At 41.9% G+C, this 21462-nt stretch overlaps 1 protein-coding gene across 6 annotated transcripts in view; it reads right to left on the bottom strand.

The window, feature by feature from the left end:
• The window catches only part of pak1 (p21 protein (Cdc42/Rac)-activated kinase 1), a 100778-nt gene that overhangs the window by 75697 nt on the left and 3619 nt on the right, over positions 1–21462 (bottom strand). For 3 of the 6 annotated variants that reach the window (XM_037540092.1, XM_017704172.2, XM_037540089.1), the window contains exon 2: positions 4956–5009. The gene's annotated coding sequence lies outside the window, so the exon portion shown is untranslated. Of the gene's footprint in view, positions 1–4955; positions 5010–9739; positions 9773–18212; positions 18261–21462 lie in introns of those variants that run through there. The other 3 variants (XM_037540087.1, XM_037540091.1, XM_037540088.1) reach the window with 3 other exon arrangements.

Here is a 21462-nt window from a genome sequence, read left to right as displayed (position 1 = left end):
GGAGTTTCAGTGCTATGTTAGCGTCAATGCTTGCGGCTGTGTTCTCTTCCTCTACTGGGATCAATGCTAGGCCAGCTGTAGGGCTGATCGACTTTTCTTAAACATAAAAAAAACTGCCAAGGTAATTTAAATTGCTATTATTTTCTCCAAGTTAAGATCCAGTGATCTCTTGCATATAACATGTCAAGTGAATATTAACATTGAGTCTATAAGCTGAAAGCAAAAGATTTTAATTGTAAATTGAGCTTTATGCCCCAAGTTTAAGTGTCAACTCTTACATTCTTGACAATGGCCAGATTTAAATACAAAATTCCAGCTGAAAGAAGGTAGGCAAGGAAGGAAGGAAGGAAGGCAGAAAGGACGGTAGGTGGGTAGGAAGGAAGGAATGTACGTAGGTAGGTAGGAAGAAAGGAGGGTAGGAAGGTATGCAGGTAGGTAAGTAGATAAAAAGGAAGGAAGGTGGGTAGGAAAAAAGAAGGTGGGTAGGTAGGTAGGTAGGAAGGAAGTAAGGTGGGTAGGTAGGAAGGAAGGAATGAAGGCGGGTAGGTAGGAAGGAAGGAAGGTGGGTAGGAAGGAAGGAAGGAAGGTGGGTAGGTACGAAGGAAGGAAGGAAGGTGGGTAGGTAGGAAGGAAGGAAGGAACGTGGGTAGGTAGGAAGGAAGGAAGTAAGGAAGGTGGGTAGGTAGGAAGGAAGGAATGAAGGTGGGTAGGTAGGAAGGAAGGAAGGTGGGTAGGAAGGAAGAAAGGAAGGTGGGTAGGTCGGAAGGAAGGAAGGAAGGAAGGAAGGTGGGTAGGTAGGAAGGAAGGAAGGAAGGTGGGTAGGTAGGAAGGAAGGAAGGAAGGAAGGTGGGTAAGTAGGAAGGAAGGAAGGAAGGTGGGTAGGTAGGAAGGAAGGTGGGTAGGAAGGAAGGAAGGAAGGTGGGTAGGTAGGTATGAAGGAAGGAAGGAAGGTGGGTAGGTAGGTAGGAAGGAAGGAAGGAAGGAAGGAAGGAAGGAAGGAAGGAAGGAATGTATGCCTGTAGCATCAAAATGTCCCATTCACTCCCTGGTCTGTATAAGGAAATTAAGTTTTTCAAAACCACCTGTTCCATTGACTTACATTAAAAGAAAAGTATGCTTTTTCTTATCCTTATCCTTCTCCTGTAAAGTTACCATTTTGGAGATACAAGGTTTTATTCCAACAACAGCGATATATATGTGTGTGAGTGTATGTGTGTATATACAGTATATACCAGTATATACATATACACACACATATTATCCATCCATCCATCCACCCATTTTCTAAGCCGCTTCTCCTTCAGGGCCGCGGGGGGTTTGAATCGATTTGTGGCAACAAAGTAAATTAAATTGAAAAGTGTAAGAGCATTGATTAAAATAAAGACGATAACATAGATAAACAAAAATAAAATACAAAAAAGTAAGATAGATCTTCAATCAAAAGTTTGAAAAAATGATACATTTTCAAATATTTTTGAAAAGTCTGATCTAGAAGACCTAATAAAACATTGACTCCATAATTCAGAAAGCATCTCCACATGGGATATTTGTAGAAGGCTAATGTTCGCTAATCTACTGCTGTAATATTTCTTTATTTGTGAGACATAACTGCAGTAATTAACCAAAATGTGCCATTACTCAAGCCTGAAAGAGTAAACGAACAGATGAATGAATAAATCACTTTGTCTTATTTTTGTTTCTTATTTTTGATTTTTTGTCATATCACTGGGTCACAGTGGAAGCAATGCTGTAATCTCAGCTCTTAAATAACTGTTAAATAGTCGATTTTGCAGATGAGTTTGGATCCTTCAGTGGGAACGTCTGGAGTTTTTCATGTGTAACATGCAGATGAAAGGAGCTAATGGAAGACAATAACTAAACAAACATGCATTAAACAGAGTATTATAGCTCTGAAACAGCATGGGTGAAATGAATAATAGATGTTCCACAGACTCTTTAATGTGGAAAGATATTTTGGAACATGTATAAATCATTTAAAATGTACGAAAGCTCAGCATTACACAATAGCATTAATTCTAATGACTGGAAACGACAGAAAAAGAACATTTCCAATAAATAAAAAGTGCATTAGGGACCTCACAGCAAGTGCTTTTGATCAATTTGCTAAAGATACACAGTGATCACCATAAAAATGCAACGACAGGCTGTGAGTCTACAACTACTCTATAACACACACTAACAGTTTTTACACCAAATCAGGATGTGGGTTCCTATTCCGACAATAGTCATATATATAAATATATATACACTATATACAGTTTCAAAATCTATTTATTTGTGTAGTTTGTGTTTATTTGCTGAGAAAAGTGTTAATATTTAAATAAACAAAATATATTTTATAATAAATATAATAAATAGTGATTTTCTGGATGTCAGTGTGTTTGTTTAATCATTTTCAAACGTCTCCTCGAGGAAGCCCAGTATTATATGTAGTTAAAAAGCAGCTCCTGGTTTGACCAAGCAGTGCTTCAGTGAATTGGGCTCATGATGTAATTGATATTAACAAGTCTCTGTGGCGGCTGTGGAAAAATGTGGACCCAAGAAATTCTTGTTACTTTTTATTCTTTTTATGTTTATTTGAATTCTGAATATGACTTTATTCTAATGTATATTGTGATAAACTCACTGCTGAGGTCAACTGTTTAAAAATTTGCTTAGATGCCTAAAACTTTCACACAGTACTGTATGTGTTTATATATATACAGTCACTGGTGTTGTATGAATATGGAGTGACACCAGTGACAGTGACTCCAGTGACATTCTGGGTAAAACTGAGGATTCTGTAAGTAGGCTGACTCGTTTGCCGTCAGCGGACCTTGTGCAACTGTTTAAAATCAGCAATAAAAATCATAACATGGCATTATTTTAACTAAATTTTAATTACCCAGCCATTCAAGCACACAACACCGGTGACACACAGAAGTTCTGAGCTGCCTGATAAACAAAATGATTAATAAAGTAATGAAATATAGTGAGCAAGCATGGACTTGCCTTCTCAGGCCTGAGCCTCGACCAAAGAAGCAGTTTAATAGAGCTGATAATACTGTGTTAAAATATACAATAAGAGTCCTGATAACAGCAGTGATCAGAATCTCTATGACAAATGAATTTTTAAAAATAAAAGAATTTTTTTTTTCATGTAGCATAATGTTAACGATATAAAAAGTAAAGATGAGTCTGTTTTATAAGATTAAGAGACCCTTATTAGTCCCACAATGGAGAAATTTCACCTCCGCATTTAACCCATCTGTGAAGTGAAACACCCCATACACTCTAGTGAGCACACACACACACTAGGGGGCAGTGAGCGCACTTGCCCAGAGTGGTGGGCAGCCCAATCCGCAGCGCCCGGGGAGCAGTTGGGGGTTAGGTGTCTTGCTCAAGGACACCTCAGTCATGTGCTGTCGGCTCTGGGGATCGAACCGGCGACCTTCCGGTCACAAGGCTGGATCCCTAACCTCCAGCCCACGACTGCCCCCAAGAAACAGACAACTTCCCTGACCAGGAATATCAAATTCTTAATTTAATACCAATTAATAATTTATACCAAATTCTTAAATTAAACCTGTTTAAAAAATAGTTTTATAGTAAAAACAGTTTCTCACATATTGAACATTGGTTTTGTGCCGAGCAGTTTTATAGATGCAGAGCAACTATGAAACAGGATAAAAAAAAGGAAAATTCAGAGAATCATAAGAGAAATGTGTTATTTAATCTGTCAACTGTGTAAATGTTCATAGCTGTGCCTAACATTTTAAGCATCTTTTAAGCCCTGAAAAACTTGTGACATGGTTTCCCACTGCAAATGGACAATGACCCATATACATACATACATACACACGTTTATACAGCAACACACATCCTGATCTTGCAGCTTTCCCACTCCTACACACCAGCGTTACCGAATTCCTGCCCAACACAGTTCCAATTTGAACACACCTCACCAAACTCATCCGGTTACTGTGACCATAAAGGCCCTCCTGAGTGGAATAAGGCGTAGCAGAGATAACTTTAAACCTGATACTGTGATACACAGAGTGGGGGACACTCCCAATAAGGCTTACATAACACACTGCTGGTTAATCATTACTGCAACGCTGGCCTTTCCAACACTGATATCACTGAACATAATTGCTGAGCACCCTGACCAATCCCAGCTCCAGATTAGAGCTTCTGTGGGTGTTTGGAATGATCAATCGATTAATATAATATAAAGCAAATATTTATCAATTTTATTCAAAATAACACAGGCCTTTCATTAACCACGCCCCAGGAAGTGCTCTCCAGTGTGGTTTTAACACTGAACAATATAATCGCACATGACATTCTCTGCAGGACTACTTCCCATACATACATTTAAAGGGGAACTCCCTTTCAAATTTGAGATGTAAATCTAATCATACAGAAAGGTTTGATGTGAAATTGTGTACTGCAGAAGTTTGGGGACACCTATCTCACCTATCTTTAAAGTGGTTTCTACTCCAAACAAGCACACTTGAAACTGTTGAAGGTAACAGATGAAGAGGACAATCAGGAGAACCATGAACTAACTAATTAAGCAGAATTCCACGGATTCTTCTAATTGAATTATGCATTTCTATAAAATCAATAGACATGCTACTCCTGGTTCAACACATATATCAATCATATTTGCCAAACACAAGCTTCAAAGTCCTCAGAGTAGCGCATTCATTCTCAACTCACTATTCACCACTACCGAACCCATGCATGCCAAACATGTGGGGAATCCCTGGCACAGCTGACTCTGTCCACCAGCTGTCCAGCTCCGCCCACACCAAGCCCCGCACGCCGAGGTAGCCGTCACCATGGCAACGCTCTAAATAATGCAAAGCACAATGCATGCTGGGAGCACAGACGGAACCTGCAGCGCTCCAGTGGAGAGCTTAAACACACACACACACACCTTTACTTACCTTCTTTGAACTCAGAGCAGAGAAACGCTATGGCTGGACACTGGGCGCAGTAACCTGCAGAGAGAGAGAGAGAGAGAGAGAGAGAGAGAGAGAGAGAGAGAGAGAGAGAGAGAGAGAGAGAGAGAGAGAGAGAGAGAGAGAGAGAGAGAAATGAAGTTTAACTAATCTGTGCTGTGTCTTTGTAGTCAAACTACAAGATCACCACAACACACAGCTACACATTCATCCTGATTACATTTCTTTTGAAAACACAGAGAGAGAGAGAGAAGGAATGAGAGAAAAAGTGAAAGAAAAGAGGAGAGAAAAGAAAAAAAGGAATGAGACAGCAAAAAAGCAAAAAAGAAAAAGGTAAGACAAGAAGATAAAAAAACAAGAGAGAAAGAAACTAAGAGAGAAAGTGAGAGAGGCAGAAAGAGAAGAGGAAAAAATGAAAATAAAAGAAACACAAAGGGAGAGTCAGAAAGACACTGAGAAGGTGAGACTGAAAGAAAGAAAGAAAGAAAGAAAGAAAGAAAAAGAAAAAGGCGGAGAAAGAATTGTTTAAAGGAAGAGAAGAGAAGAGAAGAGAAGAGGAGAAAAGAAGAGAAGAGAAGAGAAAAGAAGGAGAAATGAAGAAATGAGAGGGGAGAAGAGAAGAGAAGGGAAGAGGAGAATAGAAAAAAGGGGAGAAGAGAAGAGGAGAAAAGAGAAGAGAAAAGAGGAGAGCAGAAATGAAAAGATAAGAGGAGAGAAGATGAGAGGAGAGAAGAGAAGGAGAAAAGAGAAGAGGAGAGAAAAGAGGAGAGAAGAGAAGAGACACTTTGTGTGGGTGTGGGTGTGGGTGTGTGTGTCAGTATTTAGGAGACATCCTTAAACTTATAATTCCCCATCAGGGGTCTCACACTGTTTACACCCAATACATCCTCCTGACCTCAGATTTTGATCCCCTCACACACTGAGCCAACACACTTCCCAAATGGACCAACAAAAAAAAAAAAAAAATCTTAAAAACTTTAAAAATCTGCCGTAAAGCTCTTCAAACCCTGAGCGAATTCTCTAAGTGCAACCTCGGCTCATTCAGCTCAACCAGTTCCACTTATTAAAAAGACACAGCTTGGTTAAAAAAAATCATATTTCCATCATTTTCCTTACCCCCCAAAATGCTTCTGTAGGTTTCTGGAGCTACAAGACTTGAAAAAACATTTCAATATCAACAGGCAACTGTTCAAAACATCGGGCAGATCTTTAGATTCTATACTGCAATATTTAATGATGTATTTCAAATTCAGAAAACTGAAAATTTTGCCAGGTGGAGCAAAGAGTGAGCAAGGACTTTTGCCATTGTGGCAATGTAAATGTGTGACTGTGGGGGTTGGGGAGGGGTTGAGGGCTGAGGGGTTGGAGATGGGCTGGACATTTGTTCCACCAATTGCCAGAACTCTCCTCTTAACGGTGCAAACACCAGCCCTACAGCGAGGTGCAAGCCGATGACAGAAATCTGGAGGTGGCATCTGGGGTGGTCAATCAGATTTCAGGAAGGACACTGGCCTCCCTGACCACCCCCTTAAAACCATGCAGGTTGTGTTTACGCTATTGTACAGAGGAATGTTTAGGGTATGCTACGTCTACAGCGCCAAAATATTCACATTATATTCATTTTGTTTCATTTGTTTTCATTTGTAAGCCCATACGAACGTTACATTTCTCCATAATGCTAATGTAACTATATGTTTACAAAAAAGATGAAATGTCGGGATCAGCCCAGAATTCTATATCGGTGTCAGTGATGCACCACTCTGGGTTTGCAGCAGGAGTAAACTCTCAGGGTTGACTCCGGGTGCATCACTTACAATATATTTCCAAAAGTATTCGCTCATCTGGCTTCACACGCATATGAACTTGAGTGGGATCCCATTCTTAATCCATAGGGTTTAATATGATGTCAGCCCACCCTTTGCAGCTATAACAGCTTCAGCTCATCTGGGAAGGCTTTCCACAAGGGTTAGGAATGTGTTCATGGGAATTTTTGACCACTCTTCCAGAAGCACATTTGTGAGGTCAGACAAGTTGGACGAGAAGGCCTGGCTCGCATTCTCCGCTCTAATTCATCCCAACAGTGTTCTATCGGGTTGAGGTCTCTGTGCAGGCCAGACACGTTCTTCCACACCAAACTGCCTCATCCGTGTCTTTATGGAAATTGTCCAAAATCTCTTGGTGCTGAAGTATAAAGAGTTCCTTTCACTGGAACTAAGGGGCCGAGCCCAACTCCTGAAAAACAACCCCACACCATAATCCCCCCTCCACCAAACTTTACACTCGGCACAATGTAGTCAGACAAATACCGTTCTCCTGGCAACCGCCAAACCCAGACTCGTCCATCGGATGTCCAAATGAAGAGAAGCATGATTGGTCACTCCAGAGAACACGTCTCCACTGCTGGACACAATTGAATCCAACAACTGAATATGACTTCCAGGCATGATGGAGATAAAAAATCAATTCTTTTGGAATCGCCTCCACATCACTGTTTAGTATATCCCTAATGCTAAATGCTAGGAATGACCATTCCATTCAAATATGCTATTCAAAGTTTTGAAGCATTATTCACAAAAAACACAGATAGCAGACAGTTCTGGGCCGATTCTGGTTTTACTACCAGAGTGCTGGTTGACTGCCGGGCACATGTTAGACTGGACAGAATAGGGTTGAGATCCTAAACAACTTCACACAGGTTTGCCCTGTGTCTACATTTTGGACCAACTCATGTTGTGGATCAACAATGTAGTTGGGCCAGATTTGGGCCACATCTATTACATTACAGCATGCCGGCCGGATACAGGCTGGGATCCTGTCGTATATTAGGCCAGAGCAAAATCACAAGGACGTGGCCCAGAAGTAAGACAGACACATTTTGCTAACTGGCAATGTTAACAGTACTAAGATTAAGTGACCTTATTAGTCCCACAACGGGGAAATTTCACCTCCACATTTAACCCATCCATGCAGTGAAACACCACATACACACTAGTGAATACATACACTAGAGGGCAGCGAGCACTCTTGCCCAGAGCGGTGGGCAGCCCAATCCACAGCATCCAAGGAGCAGTTGGGGTTTAGGTGTCTTGCTCAAGAGCACTTCAGTGAGGTACTGTCGGTTCAGGGGATCGAACCAGTGACCTTCCAGGCACAGGGCTGGTTCCCTAACCTCCGGCCCATGACTGCCCATAGTACTTATTTTACTATATATACCCAGTCCCACACCTCAAATCCAAAGTAGGTGACATTTGGCTTGAGAGTCACCCAGAGAAAGATGACAATCTAAAGTCTTTAAGACAAAATTCTAATCATCTTTTACCTCAGCAATGCCACAACACATTTCACATGATGCCTGTAATTAGACCTCTCTTTTCAAACTGTGCCTTCACGAGACCATGAGCAAGAGCAAGCACTTCAGATTCCACTTCCACATCTTTACGAAGTTACTTCATAAACCATTGAGTCAAAGTTCACTCCTCAGGTACTTCAGTCGTGGGTGTGAAGTGAGAACAGAGAAGTGAGGACAGAAGACAACCAACACCTCACGCTAAAAAGAGAAGCACAGATGGAGAAGTCTTTGCTAAAATCAATGGGCCTCTTTCACACATCCAATGGCAGCAGCGGCTCAAGTACTTAAAGCCTTTTCTGTTCGTTTGGCAGCTTCGCTTGTTTTCAGGATAGTTCCGGATCTGATCACCATGATTAGTTTCCTTACTTATGAAACAGGATAGTTCTGATTGGCTGAACTGTGAGTCCAAAGTCTATGACAAATATACAGCATAGAAAGCATAAATCGATCAGTCCGCTGACCGCGTGCCACTGCTGGTCCACCCTCGGACCACCCAGACTATTGTTCTGCACACAAGGTGTAGTTTAAATCTACTCAGACAGTCTAACACACACAACCTTTTATTTTGAAAAGGACAAACATTACAAATAACGGAGAGCGAAAAAATAATGACTAGGCCTGATATTATTTTATTGACCATGTTCTTGCTGACACTGTGCTAAACTGCTCACAGCTGCATAACCTGCTGTATTTATGATTCTATTGTTAAAGTTATTTACTAAACGTGTTTTTCAAAGGATAATGAAAGAAAGAAATGAAGGGAAAATAAAGTCAGTTAGACTGTGAGTGGAAAGCGAGTGATGGAAAGTGGAATTTTGTCTTAATACCCTGCTTAAGCACCAGTGGGCTGCCTGGAAAAGTGCCTAACAGAAAGCTAGTGGACCGTCAACTTTGGGCCGCCAGCTTTGGGCCACCATTCCCTAGCTGTCTGGGATACAGATACAACCGCATCGATCATTTCAATTCTGTATTAATTTACAGTTTTAAGGCACCAAAGCTACTTACTTTATAGTAACGCAGCATGTAGTTTTTTAGGATGTTCATGCATTTAATTATATTCTATTTTGTGGCTGTTTTATAAAAGCAAGAATGTGATTGTACTACGGTTAACCTTTTAACATCTATGGTATGATGTTTACATTCTGGCTGGTTCATGTTTTTGAGAATTATTTTTATTTTTTAGTTTTTGAGAATTATATTATAAGATTTCTATATAATTATATGGTATGTGGTATATAAGTTTTCAACAAAGCCATTGAGAATGGTTAGGTGTGAAATGCTCCATTGTAGAGAAACAGAACTGTTTGCAGTGATTGTGATAGGAACCAGGCATCCAAAGAGTTTAATGGCTCTATACAAGCTCCCTCACAGAAAAGTATTACATGAAAAAATGATAAAAAAATGATTCGCTGCCACATACCTTAGACCAGGGGTGAACAACTCCAGTCCTGGAGGGCACGGTGTTCAGTTGGAGGTTTCCCTTCTCAAACACACATACTTAACCTGTCAATTAACAGATAAGTGTAATCAGGTTTGTTTGAGCAGGTAAATCACCAAACTGTGCTGGACACAGGCCCTCCAGGACCAGTGTTCTGCACCCCTGCCTTTGACATTTTCTCATGAAAGTTCTGAGATGCTTTTGGCATTAAATGGATTTTAAAAATGTACGCAGGACAGAGAGGCTCATGCATGACAACACAGTCCACCAAAGAAAACCTAATAGTTCAGACCTAAAGCTATTTTACCTTTATCAATACCCCAAACAAAGCTCAGAAGATGTGTAGGTTCACTGGTGGCTTTGGATGGTAAATAAAATGTCTATATTTTTGTTGTGATAATGACAACCCCTGGTTCCCATCACCACCATTCTTATGGAAATTTGAGTCTCTACAATCAACCGTTTCACACCAAACCACTCTGAATGGCTCGGTTTACATCTCAACCACTAAATTATGCAATATTTTTAAAAAGGTATCAGAGTTTTCCTTTACATTTATTTCATTAAATATAGTCTTTGGAAAACAATGGAAAATACAAATTTGATTGTGAATCATGGAACAAAATAATATGTCACAATTGGCCCCTCCCAGTCCTCCCTTTTTTTGAGTTTAGCCTGTTTTCCTTTTCGTTATGTCTGTCCCCCGATCATTGCGTGTTGGATCTCTGACCCTGGACCGGTTTGACCCCAATTATGGATTTACCCCTAATAAATCTCACTTCTCTTCACGTATGTGTCCGCCTCATCATCGCTCCGTGGCGTTACAATATGTACTGTTAGATGTTCATTTTAGATGCAAGTATAAAAAAATGGCATTGTTTTACACCAATATTTTCATCATATTAAGCATATCAAATCCGTTGGTAGATATGAATAGCATTAAGGTGGTTTTACTCTGTGTTATAACAATAACAGTCAGGATAAAATTACTGTATAGCCTCTCGATATTGTGTAATGCACAATACAGAGTGGCTTATTACTACATTTCCACAATCAAACATAGAAGGAGGTGTAATTTATTGTTCAAAGTTCATCTGAGGTTCTGCTCTACTCTGTAACCTCTAACACGTTGTGTTTACTTGAATTGATTGCCTCGCTTTTTTAAATACATGAATATTCAAATTCATTTAAAGTCAATTTTAATTCTAAAGAATAGTGCTTAGTTTCTCAAAGGGCCAATATCACATCATTCAGTTCCCAGTCAAACAGACCACAAACGCAAAATATTCGGCAAAAACAGCATGCTTTGAATTCTGTGATGTCACAAAAAACAACACTTTTACATACATTGTCTACAGTGGTTTAGCCCCACCCACTCACACTGAAGTTATGTGAAGTGTTTCGGCTCGGACTGCTTTTTGAAAGAGGCACAATACATGGCGGCCAATCAGAACAGAGCTCCTTTACATATATCAGTCTTAAAGCCACAGTCACAAAACTAGCCTGTCATGTAAACGAGGATTACAACTGTTTTTGGTGCACACAACCACACAAACATCACAATGTCACTACTTTGTATAGTAAAAAGAGCAACTTCACAAAAAAGGAAAAACGTTTTTGGCTTTAAATGCTAATTTTAGTGGAACCAGATTTTTTTTCTCTCACAAATAATTTTGGTCACTTTCAAAATAAACAGCAGCTGGCATTTTAGATTTTAGATTTAGCTGTGGTTACAATATGTACAGTAGAGCGGTAACAATATATATATATCATTTTTTGTCATGAGGAAAAAAAATTCTCTAACTTTACAGGAGAAGGAAAAAACATACTTTACTTTTAATGTAAGTCAATGGAACCATATGTTTCCCCCAAGTAATTTTGGGACGTTTCTGTTGAGTCATTGTTCATCAAACTCATATACAATGTAAAGGGCATCGGGCACTCTGAAATCATGTCAAAAACAGAAAAACAACAAAAATGGAGATACAAGGTCTTCAGAGTCTGACCAAATCAGACTGAGCCATAAAACTGACCCAATATCAGGTTCAGTTTGGTCAGTTTTTCCAGATCAGTATTAATGTTGTTTTGTTCCAGCCAGTCTGTAAAGCTTCTTACAGCCTGTTTAGTTTGGTGAATGGTATTGGGTTCATTTCTGGCTGATTCCAGGTTGTTTAGCTGTTCTTCTGTCACAGCTGAAGACTGAAAAGCTGCTCAGTGACGACAGTTTAGGAATTTAGTGTCGTCACGTCTTCAGAGTCGGACCAAATCGGCTGTCGGTCAAATGTGATCTTAACAGTGTCAGTTTTCTGTTTGTGGCAAAGTAAGAAGAAAAAAACGTTCAAATGGCTCCTACAGCTGTCAAAGTCGCTGCTTAGCAACGGCGTCTCAGCAGAGTGACACAATGATTGTGAAAAACGAAGATCACGGGGAAATCGCTTCTCTAACGGTTGTATAAAAAGATGAGTATGCAGAGTAAAACATGTACAGCCACAGAGTGAATATGAATAGTGCAGTAACACCAGGACAGAAAGTACAGTTACAACGCAGCGATTGCAAAGACACAGTTAAAGTGGCGGCACGGAGTTCAGCAGGGTCACAGCCTCTGGGAAGAAGCTCTTCCTAAGCCTGCTTGTGTGGGAGCGAAGGCACCTGTAACGCCTCCCCTATGGGAGGAGGGTAAAAAGTCCATTGTTGGAATGAGAAACGTCCTTGATGAAGTTCCTTGTCCTGCCCAGGCAGCGCTTACAATTAAATGTTCTCAGTGGAGGGCAACTAGGTATCTGTGATGCGTGTGATGCGTTGGATGATGGCAAAAAATGAAAAAGCTATAAAAATAAGGAGATACAAGGTTTCGTTCAACCTCCAGGGGAAAAAAAGTAAACGATATGGGTCCTTTAAGTATAAAGATCAAAAGATAATATTTGAACTGGAGTTCTCGGTTAAACGTCAGTTCAACACAAGTAAACTCGCATAAAACCTTTTGTTTCTACGTACTGAACTACAGAGACGGCCACAGCTCTTCTGCAGTGGGAGGATTTAAATACAGGTTGAGCCTAAAAACAAACAACTTACCTCATGTTAACATTGTACTCAAGCTCAAAAATAGCTGTGATGTCAGGTGCTTTAATGTTATGGTCACTGTGTAAGTAAATAAGGTGCCTCCTATGAGTGTCCACACATTATAATCCCATAATAAAACAGATCTTAACTAGAATGAAGAGAAGCTGACTTAACTGTTCAGTGCAGAGACGGAAATATTTCTCCCTTTTTAATCCACCCTTCACCTTTAAAGCGCCCATAGGCCACCTTTTTTACTGTATTCGACATCCACATAACATGTGGCGGGGGGTTATGTACCTCTGAATGCAGTTTCAGTGATCCGATTACAATCTGAGCACAATAGCCACATTTACAAGCGGCCTAATAATCTGTTAATAATCCGACTACTAGCTCAATCGGAATGGAACACGTCCATGTAAAACACCTCAGTCTGAATTGTGTTGTCTGACTATATGGATTGGTGTATACACTAAGAATTGCATTCACAGTAACCGATCTGCACCATGCAATAATACAATAGACAACTCCACACAGTTAACACACAATATTACAGTTGAATAAGTGCATCTGAACACAAACTGCTTCACAGCAATGTGCTGTGAATAATTTAACAAGAATAAATGAGCGGCAAGTTCTCAGGCTGTGCCACCTTATCGACCTCTGAAGGATACGGATTAAAACGATTCGCAGTCACAAGACGAACAGGTAGCTGCTGCATTGAAACACACATGAGATCACTGTACTCCAGAAACTCAACACCGTAACCAGGAAAGCGTGCAGATCTCACGCAGCAGAGCGCGAGAGCGGTCAGCTCGCAAGGACTGACTCCAAGAATGAGCCGAGACTTCTTGGAATTAAAGAAATTCAACCCTTGACATTTTTAGCATATTTAATTTCCATTTTCAGCCATGGGAATCCAGTAAGTCGAGCCAATCAGAGTAAAACATGTTGGTGAATCCCATTGAGAAGGATTATGGCTGTAAACAGGAAAAACTGAAAATCTCACATGATCGTCTGTGATTGCTCAGCCTACGGCTGGTTATGTGATAAGTCTGCATGTTGTGGTCTAACCTGTGACTGCTCAGCTACAGTCAGTAAGCTATGAAGGGTTAGCCTCTGATTGGTTACATGATTGGCTGGTCTATAATTGGTTAGTGTGTGATTGTTTAGCTTATGACTGGTTAGTCCATAGACAAGCATACATAGTTGGCATGTTGTGTTCAGCCACACATCAGCAGCGTTGCTGTCTTGGGGTAATCAACAATGCTGACTGTGATTGGATCGTGGCTGGCTAGCTTATGGTGGGTTAGCCTGTTTTTGGATCGTGGCTGGCTAGCTTATGGTGGGTTAGCCTGTTTTTGGATCGTGGCTGGCTAGCTTATGGTGGGTTAGCCTGTGATTGGTTCGTGGCTGGCTACCTTATGGTGGGTTAGCCTGTGATTGGATAGTGGCTGGCTAGCTTATGGTGGGTTAGCCTGTGACTGGATCGTGGCTGGCTAGCTTATGGTGGGTTAGCCTGTGATTGGATCGTGGCTGGCTAGCTTATGGTGGGTTAGCCTGTGACTGGATCGTGGCTGGTTAGCTTATGGTGGGTTAGCCTGTGATTGGATCGTGGCTGGCTAGCTTATGGTGGGTTAGCCTGTGATTGGATCGTGGCTGGCTAGCTTATGGTGGGTTAGCCTGTGATTGGATCGTGGCTGGTTAGCTTATGGTGGGTTAGCCTGTGATTGGATCGTGGCTGGCTAGCTTATGGTGGGTTAGCCTGTGATTGGATCGTGGCTGGTTAGCTTATGGTGGGTTAGCCTGTGATTGGATCGTGGCTGGTTAGGTTATGGTGGGTTAGCCTGTGATTGGATCGTGGCTGGCTAGCTTATGGTGGGTTAGCCTGTGATTGGCTCGTGGCTGGCTAGCTTATGGTGGGTTAGCCTGTGACTGGATCGTGGCTGGCTAGCTTATGGTGTGTTAGCCTGTGATTGGATCGTGGCTGGCTAGCTTATGGTGGGTTAGCATGTGATTGGATCGTGGCTGGTTAGCTTATGGTGGGTTAGCCTGTTTTTGGATCGTGGCTGGCTAGCTTATGGTGGGTTAGCCTGTGATTGGATAGTGGCTGGCTAGCTAATGGTGTGTTAGCCTGTGATTGGATCGTGGCTGGCTAGCTTATGGTGGGTTAGCCTGTGATTGGATCGTGGCTGGTTAGCTTATGGTGAGTTAGCCTGTGATTGGATTGTGGCTGGTTAGCTTATGGTGAGTTAGCCTGTGATTGGATCGTGGCTGGTTAGCTCATGACTAGTTAGCCTGTGAATGCTACAAACACTTCACAGTCCAAAACAATGAGAGGAAATCAAGTGAAAATGAAAGTGATTCTGTCTGTGCTAATCTGACTCATATATCCACCCTAAGGGAGCCCATCACTATTGCAAAAAGAGAGAGTGAGAGAGGAAGAGACAGATATTTATAGTTGATAGTATTATTGTTGCTTGACTAGTCAGGTTTCTACTGATGACCGCGTTCAGGGAAGCAGGAGAATTAAAGAGGACACAAGGTACAGCGAGCGAAGGCAGGGCGAGAGAGGAAGATGAGGAGGAGGAGGACAGCAGTACAAAGCTGGAGAGACGGAGGGGGTTCAGAAGAGAAATGCATCCACAGCGTCTTTTCTCATGGAAACGCACCTCAGGTTAGAGGCAGAGATGCTGATATGGACTGACAGGTATTGCGTAACAACCGCAGCAATCAGGGCCACCAAAAACAGGGCAGTGGCGCACGGCAAGAGAAAATCCAAAAAAACGTCCAACGACATGACAGCCAGGCTCAGGATGGTGTGATATATCCTTCCTGTATACAGTGTAGCACAGTATGTGTAACAGCAACTGTTATGATTACTAACCCATAAGCAGTAGTATGGAGAATTTTGTGCCAAAAAAGTGTAAAATAACATAACACCTAATTTGATTTTTTTTTATCTTGTTAGTTCATTTCTCTGGTCTTATTAAGCACAACTCATTATATCATAACATTTCAAGGACAAAATTCTTGTTTTTCTGCAATCTTCCATCATGACTTTTGTTCTGGAACTAAAATTCTCTCTCATTTTTCCGATTATGTCATCATTCTCCTTGGAGAAAAAAACTGAACTGCATTTACAAAACTGCTCCTGTGGTAAACAAAAATGGTTGTACAAAGTACAGTATCTGACAAAAGTGAGTGCACCCCTCACATTTCTACAGATATTTTATTCTATCTTTAGATGGGACGACATTATAGAAATGAAACTTGGATATAACCTAGTCAGTGTGCAGCTTGTATAGCAGTGCAGATTTACTGTCCTCTGAAAAGAACTCAAAACACAGCCATTAATGTCTAAATAGCTGGCAGCACAAGTGAGTCCACCTCATAGTGAACGCGTCCAAATTGTGCCCAATTGTGTCATTGTCCCTCCCTGGTGTCATGTGACTCATTAGTTACAAGGTTCCAGGTGTGAATGGGGAGCAGGGCTGTTAAATTTGGTGTTTTAGGTACAATTTGCTCATACTGGCCACTGGATATTCAACGTGGCACCTCACGGCAATGAACTCTCTGAGGATGTGAGAAATAGAATTGTTGCTCTCCACAAAGACGGCCTAGGCTATAAGAAGACTGCTAAGAGCCTGAAATTGAGCCATAGCACGGTGGCCAAGGTTATACAGCAGTTTTCCAGGACAGGTTCCACTCCGAACAGGCCTCGCCAGGGTCGATCAAAGAAGTCCACGTGTTCAGCGTCACATTCAGAGGTTGGCTTCAAAAAGTAGACACATGAGATGCTGCCAGCATTGCTGCAGAGGTTGAAGAAGTGGGAGGTCAGCCTGTCAGTGCTCAAACCATACGCCGCACAATGCATAAACTCGGTCCGCATGGTCGTCGTCCCAGAAGGAAGCCTCTTCTGAAGCTGATGCACAAGAAAGCCAGCAAACAGTTTGCTGAAGACAAGCGGTCCAAGAACATGGATTACTGGAACCAGTCCTGTTGTCTGACGAGACCAATATGAACTTGTTTGGCTCAGATGGCGTCCAGCATGTGTGGTGGTGCCCTAGTGAGGAATACCAAGACAACTGTCTCTTGCCTACAGTCAAGCATGGTGGTGGTAGCATCATGGTCTGGAGCTGCATGAGTGCTGCCAGCACTGGGGAGCTGCAGTTCACTGAGGGAAACATGAATTCCACCCCGTACTTTGACATGAAGCAGAGTATATTCACCTCCCTTTGGAAACTGCACCGCATGGCAGTTATCCAATATGATACCAACCCCAAACACACCTGTAAGAAGACAACAGCCTTGCTGAAAGTAAAGGTGATGGACTGGCCAATATGTATCCAGACTTAAACCCAACTGAGCACCTGTGGGGCATCCTCAAGCGGAAGGAGGTGTTGCCAGCTATGGCTTTGTGTTGAGTTCTTTTCAGAGGACAGTAAATCTGCACTGATATACAAGCTGCACACTGACTACTTCCCATGAAAAGATAGAATAAAATTTTTGCAGAAATGTGAGGATACTGCATAATATGTAGGAGTCTTCAGGTTGATGGAGAATGTACTGTAGATGGTATATATATATATATATATATATATATATATATATATATATATATATACCCCCCAACCCCTCTCCTCTGTTCTCCTTTCAGCCTCCAGACAACTGTAAACGGCTCATCTCTGAGCCAAGTGCACATCTGGAGGGTGTGAGAGTGGGTGGGTTGCTTTATTCCATCCTGTGGTGTTTTAGGATGACGTACTGGGCGTTTCAAGAAGCATATGGTGGAATTTGTGTCCCGGGGGGATCTCTTTACCAATCAGTGATACACTGCCTCTGGACCACTGAGTTCCACAGCACAAAGCAGACCTTACAACGCATCTCCCAGCTCAGGGAATGGGACTTGAGGTTTGCCAAGAAATCTAATTTATATAATTTCTCTTCTGATTCCAAATGCAGTCAATCATTTTTATAGATAACAGACGCCGTGCAGTGTCGGAAAGCACACAAGCAAGTCTATTAGACATTACTTAACAATTCAACAGTGTAAGGCAAGGATGTAATGATTCAGACATACAGTTAGCATCATGTTAATTGGTGAGGCATAACCTTTCATTACTTGGTAGCTTCATTATCCTCGTATCTCCAGTTCAAAACTAATGGCCAATTTTTACTGAGAAGATGCATGTTAACTAGGTGTAGACAATTTAAAATAATGTAGAAATTGGGATAACAATGAGTATTTAGCGGCAGCACGACTCGTCTTCAATCTGCCCAAGTTCAGCCACGTCACCCCACTGCTGCACTCCCTTCACTGGCTTCCTGTAGCTGCACGCATCAGATTTAAAACCCTAATGCTTCCCTACAAAGCCAAAAATGGACCAGCCCCTACCTACTTGATGGCAATGGTGAAATCTCGAACTGTACCATGAGCCCTTCGAGCTTCGAGTACAGCTCGGCTTGACCCGCCATCCTTCAAGGTGCACGGAAGACAAGCGTCGAGAATGTTCTCTGTACTGGCACCCAGATGGTGGAATGAACTCCCACGGGTTGTCTGAACAGCAGAATCTCTTGCTGACTTCAAACGCAGACTGAAGACTCATCTCTTTACACGGCACTTAAATGAGCACTGAATTATAAGCTGCACTTATTTTTATTGTACTTCACTGTGTATTGTAGTTTATTGTATTGTTTGTTATTGTATTGCATTGAATGGCACAGAGTTCTGCGTTCAACTCTGTTTCTTTTTCTCTTGGTGTCTGCAGTGACATTTTGTTTCTAGCAGTATCTGAGCTCAGGACTGTCTTTTTCTCTAAGCTATTGGTAACTAGCAAAGATACTTTCTCTAGATTGACAAAGCACTTCTTGTAAGTCGCTCTGGATAAGAGCGTCTGCTAAATGCTGTAAATGTAGCCCTATTGGAGCTGAATTAGTTTAACCTGGGGAGGTGCTGTAAGTTGAGCGATTACTGATGTGATCTGTGATGTGAATCCAGTACGAATCTGCCATGACTGTAGTTTTTAGAACTCTGCTGTGAAACTGGGATAAAATATTGAGTATTAAGCCCTATTGGAGCTGGATTAGTTTTATCTGGCGAGCTGTTGTAATTTGAGAGATTAGACCTTTGTTAGACCCTTTAGCTGTTAGACCCTTTAGCTCAGGCTTCTTTCAGTAATCATCTCCCTGAATGATTACTGAGTCATTGTCAGTCCAGGTTGTTACTGGGGGAGCAAACATCAGAGAGACATATGGAAGGAACCAGCAGCCTCATGGGGTAACAATAGCCTTTAGCTTGTGGTTAGCTTTTAATATAGCAACTTGTTAGGGTTAGGGTCTCTAATAATAAGGCATCTAAAATGGTTTTCTTGTTAATAGTGTATAGACCATATGTATATACACTACCTTAAAAGAGTCAGGGATATTTGGGTTTCGGGAGAAATTTCAGGGTGAACCTAAAATGCACTCTAAACTTTACAGGTGAACGTAATGTGACCTTCTCTGATCTTCTGAATGCACATGTCCAGCTGTTCAGTGTTTCAGTACTTTGTGCACAACTTGCTGTTCTCTAACAAGGAGCTTAACGGCAAAGTGGTGGTGGTGGTGGCGGTGTTACAGTGTGGGCAGGTGTGTCTGGTTAATACAGAACTGCTCTACACTATGTGAATAGTAGCGTGACGAGACCAAACTACTGAATAACACCATTAATCCAGTCATTGTGCCTCTGCATGAACAACACAGGCCTAATTTCATCTTCATGGATGACAATGCTGAAGCTCATCGAGGTCGCATCATTAGGGAATGGCTGCTGGAGACGGGGGTACCTCAAATGGAGTGATCTGCACTTTCTCCAAACCTGAATCCCATAGAAAACCTATGGGATAAGCTGAGTCAACGTGTAGAGGTACCCCAGAACCTCAATGACTCTCCTTCAAGAAGAGTGGGGTGCCATGCCTCAGCAGACAACGAGTCGACTTGTGAACAGCATGAGACATCGTTGTCAAGCTCTAATTAATGAGTTATTAAGACATTGACATTTTTTGTTGGGGTTTACCCACTACTGTTGTTGGCTTTTGTTTCAGTAAATTGTTTGAGATGAGTAAATCACCATTTCCTGCTTCTACTTAAATGCCCTACTTTCATGATATAACATCACTGTAGCGTGAACTTTTTACGTTTTCCATAAATTTCACCCGAAAGCCAAATATCCCTAACTTTATGTGAGTACTGTATATGTACACACACACACACACACACACACTTCATTGCTAAAAGTATTCAGTCATCTGGCTTGACCCGCTTATGAAAAAGAGTGCCATCCCATTCTTAATCCATAGGGTTTAATATGATGTCGACCCACCCTTTGCAGCTATACCAGCTTCAGCTCTTCTGGGAAGGATTTCCACAAGGGTTAGGAGGGTGTTTATGGGAATTTTTGACCGTTCTTCCAGAACCACATTTGTGAGGTCAGACACTAATGTTGGACGAGAAGGCCTGGCTCGCAGTCTCCACTCTAATTCATCCCAAAGGTGTTCTGTCGGGTTGAGGTCAGGACTCAAGTTCTTCCACACCAAACTGGCTCATTCATGTCTTTATGGACCTGCTTTGTGTACTGGTGCGCAGTCATGTTGGAACCGGAAGGGACCGTCCCCAAACTGTTCCCACAAAGTTGGGAGCACAAAATGGTCCAAAATCTCTTGGTGCTGAAGCATTAACAGTTCCTTTCACTGGAACTAAGGGACTGAGCCCAACTCCTGAAAAACAACCTCACACCATAATCCCCCCTCCACCAAACTTTACACTCGGCACAATGTAGTCAGACAAGTACCGTTCTCCTGGCAACCGCCAAACCCAGACTCGTCCATCGGATGTCCAAATGGAGAAGCATGATTGGTCACTCCAGAGAACACGTCTCAGCTGCTCTAGAGTCCAGTGGCAGCGCTTTACACCACTGCATTCCACGCTTTGCACTGTGATTGGTGATGTAAGGCTTGGATGCAGCTGCTCGGCCATGGAAACCCATTCCATGAAGCTCTCTACGCTGTTCTTGAGCTGATCTGAAGGCCACATGAAGTTTGGAGGGCTGTAGTGATTGACTCTGCAGAAAGTTGGCGACCTCTGCTCACTATGCCCCTCAGAATCCGCTGACCCCGCTCTGTCATTTTACATGGCCGACCACTTCGTGGCCGAGTTGCTGTCGTTCCCAATTGCTTCCACTTTGTTATTCCCACTGACAGTTGACTGTGGAATATTTAGTAGTGAGGAAATTTCACGACTGGACTTGTTGCACAGGTGGCGTCCGATCACGGTACCACGCTGGAATTCACTGAGCTCCTGAGAGCGACCCATTCTTTCACTAATGTCTAGAAGCAGTCTGCAGGCCTAGGGGCTTGGCTTTATACACCTATGGCCTTGGAAGTGATTGAAACACCTAAATTCAATGATTTGGATGGGTGACCGAATACTTTTGGAAATACAGTGTATATATGTAACATTCGCCATAGAAAATGAGTAAAGACTCCTCTGTTTGGAGATTTGGATGATGATGATTTGGATGATGAATGTTATACGTGGTTTAGGGTGTGACAATGCAATATATAATTTTACATCACATTATATTGTAATGCAATGGATTGTATCATATT

This window comes from Pygocentrus nattereri, chromosome 7 (genome assembly GCF_015220715.1).
Source record: "Pygocentrus nattereri isolate fPygNat1 chromosome 7, fPygNat1.pri, whole genome shotgun sequence".
NCBI lineage: Eukaryota > Metazoa > Chordata > Actinopteri > Characiformes > Serrasalmidae > Pygocentrus > Pygocentrus nattereri.
Note: the sequence above shows the minus strand (reverse complement) of the source record. Positions and strands in the feature narration are given on the sequence as shown.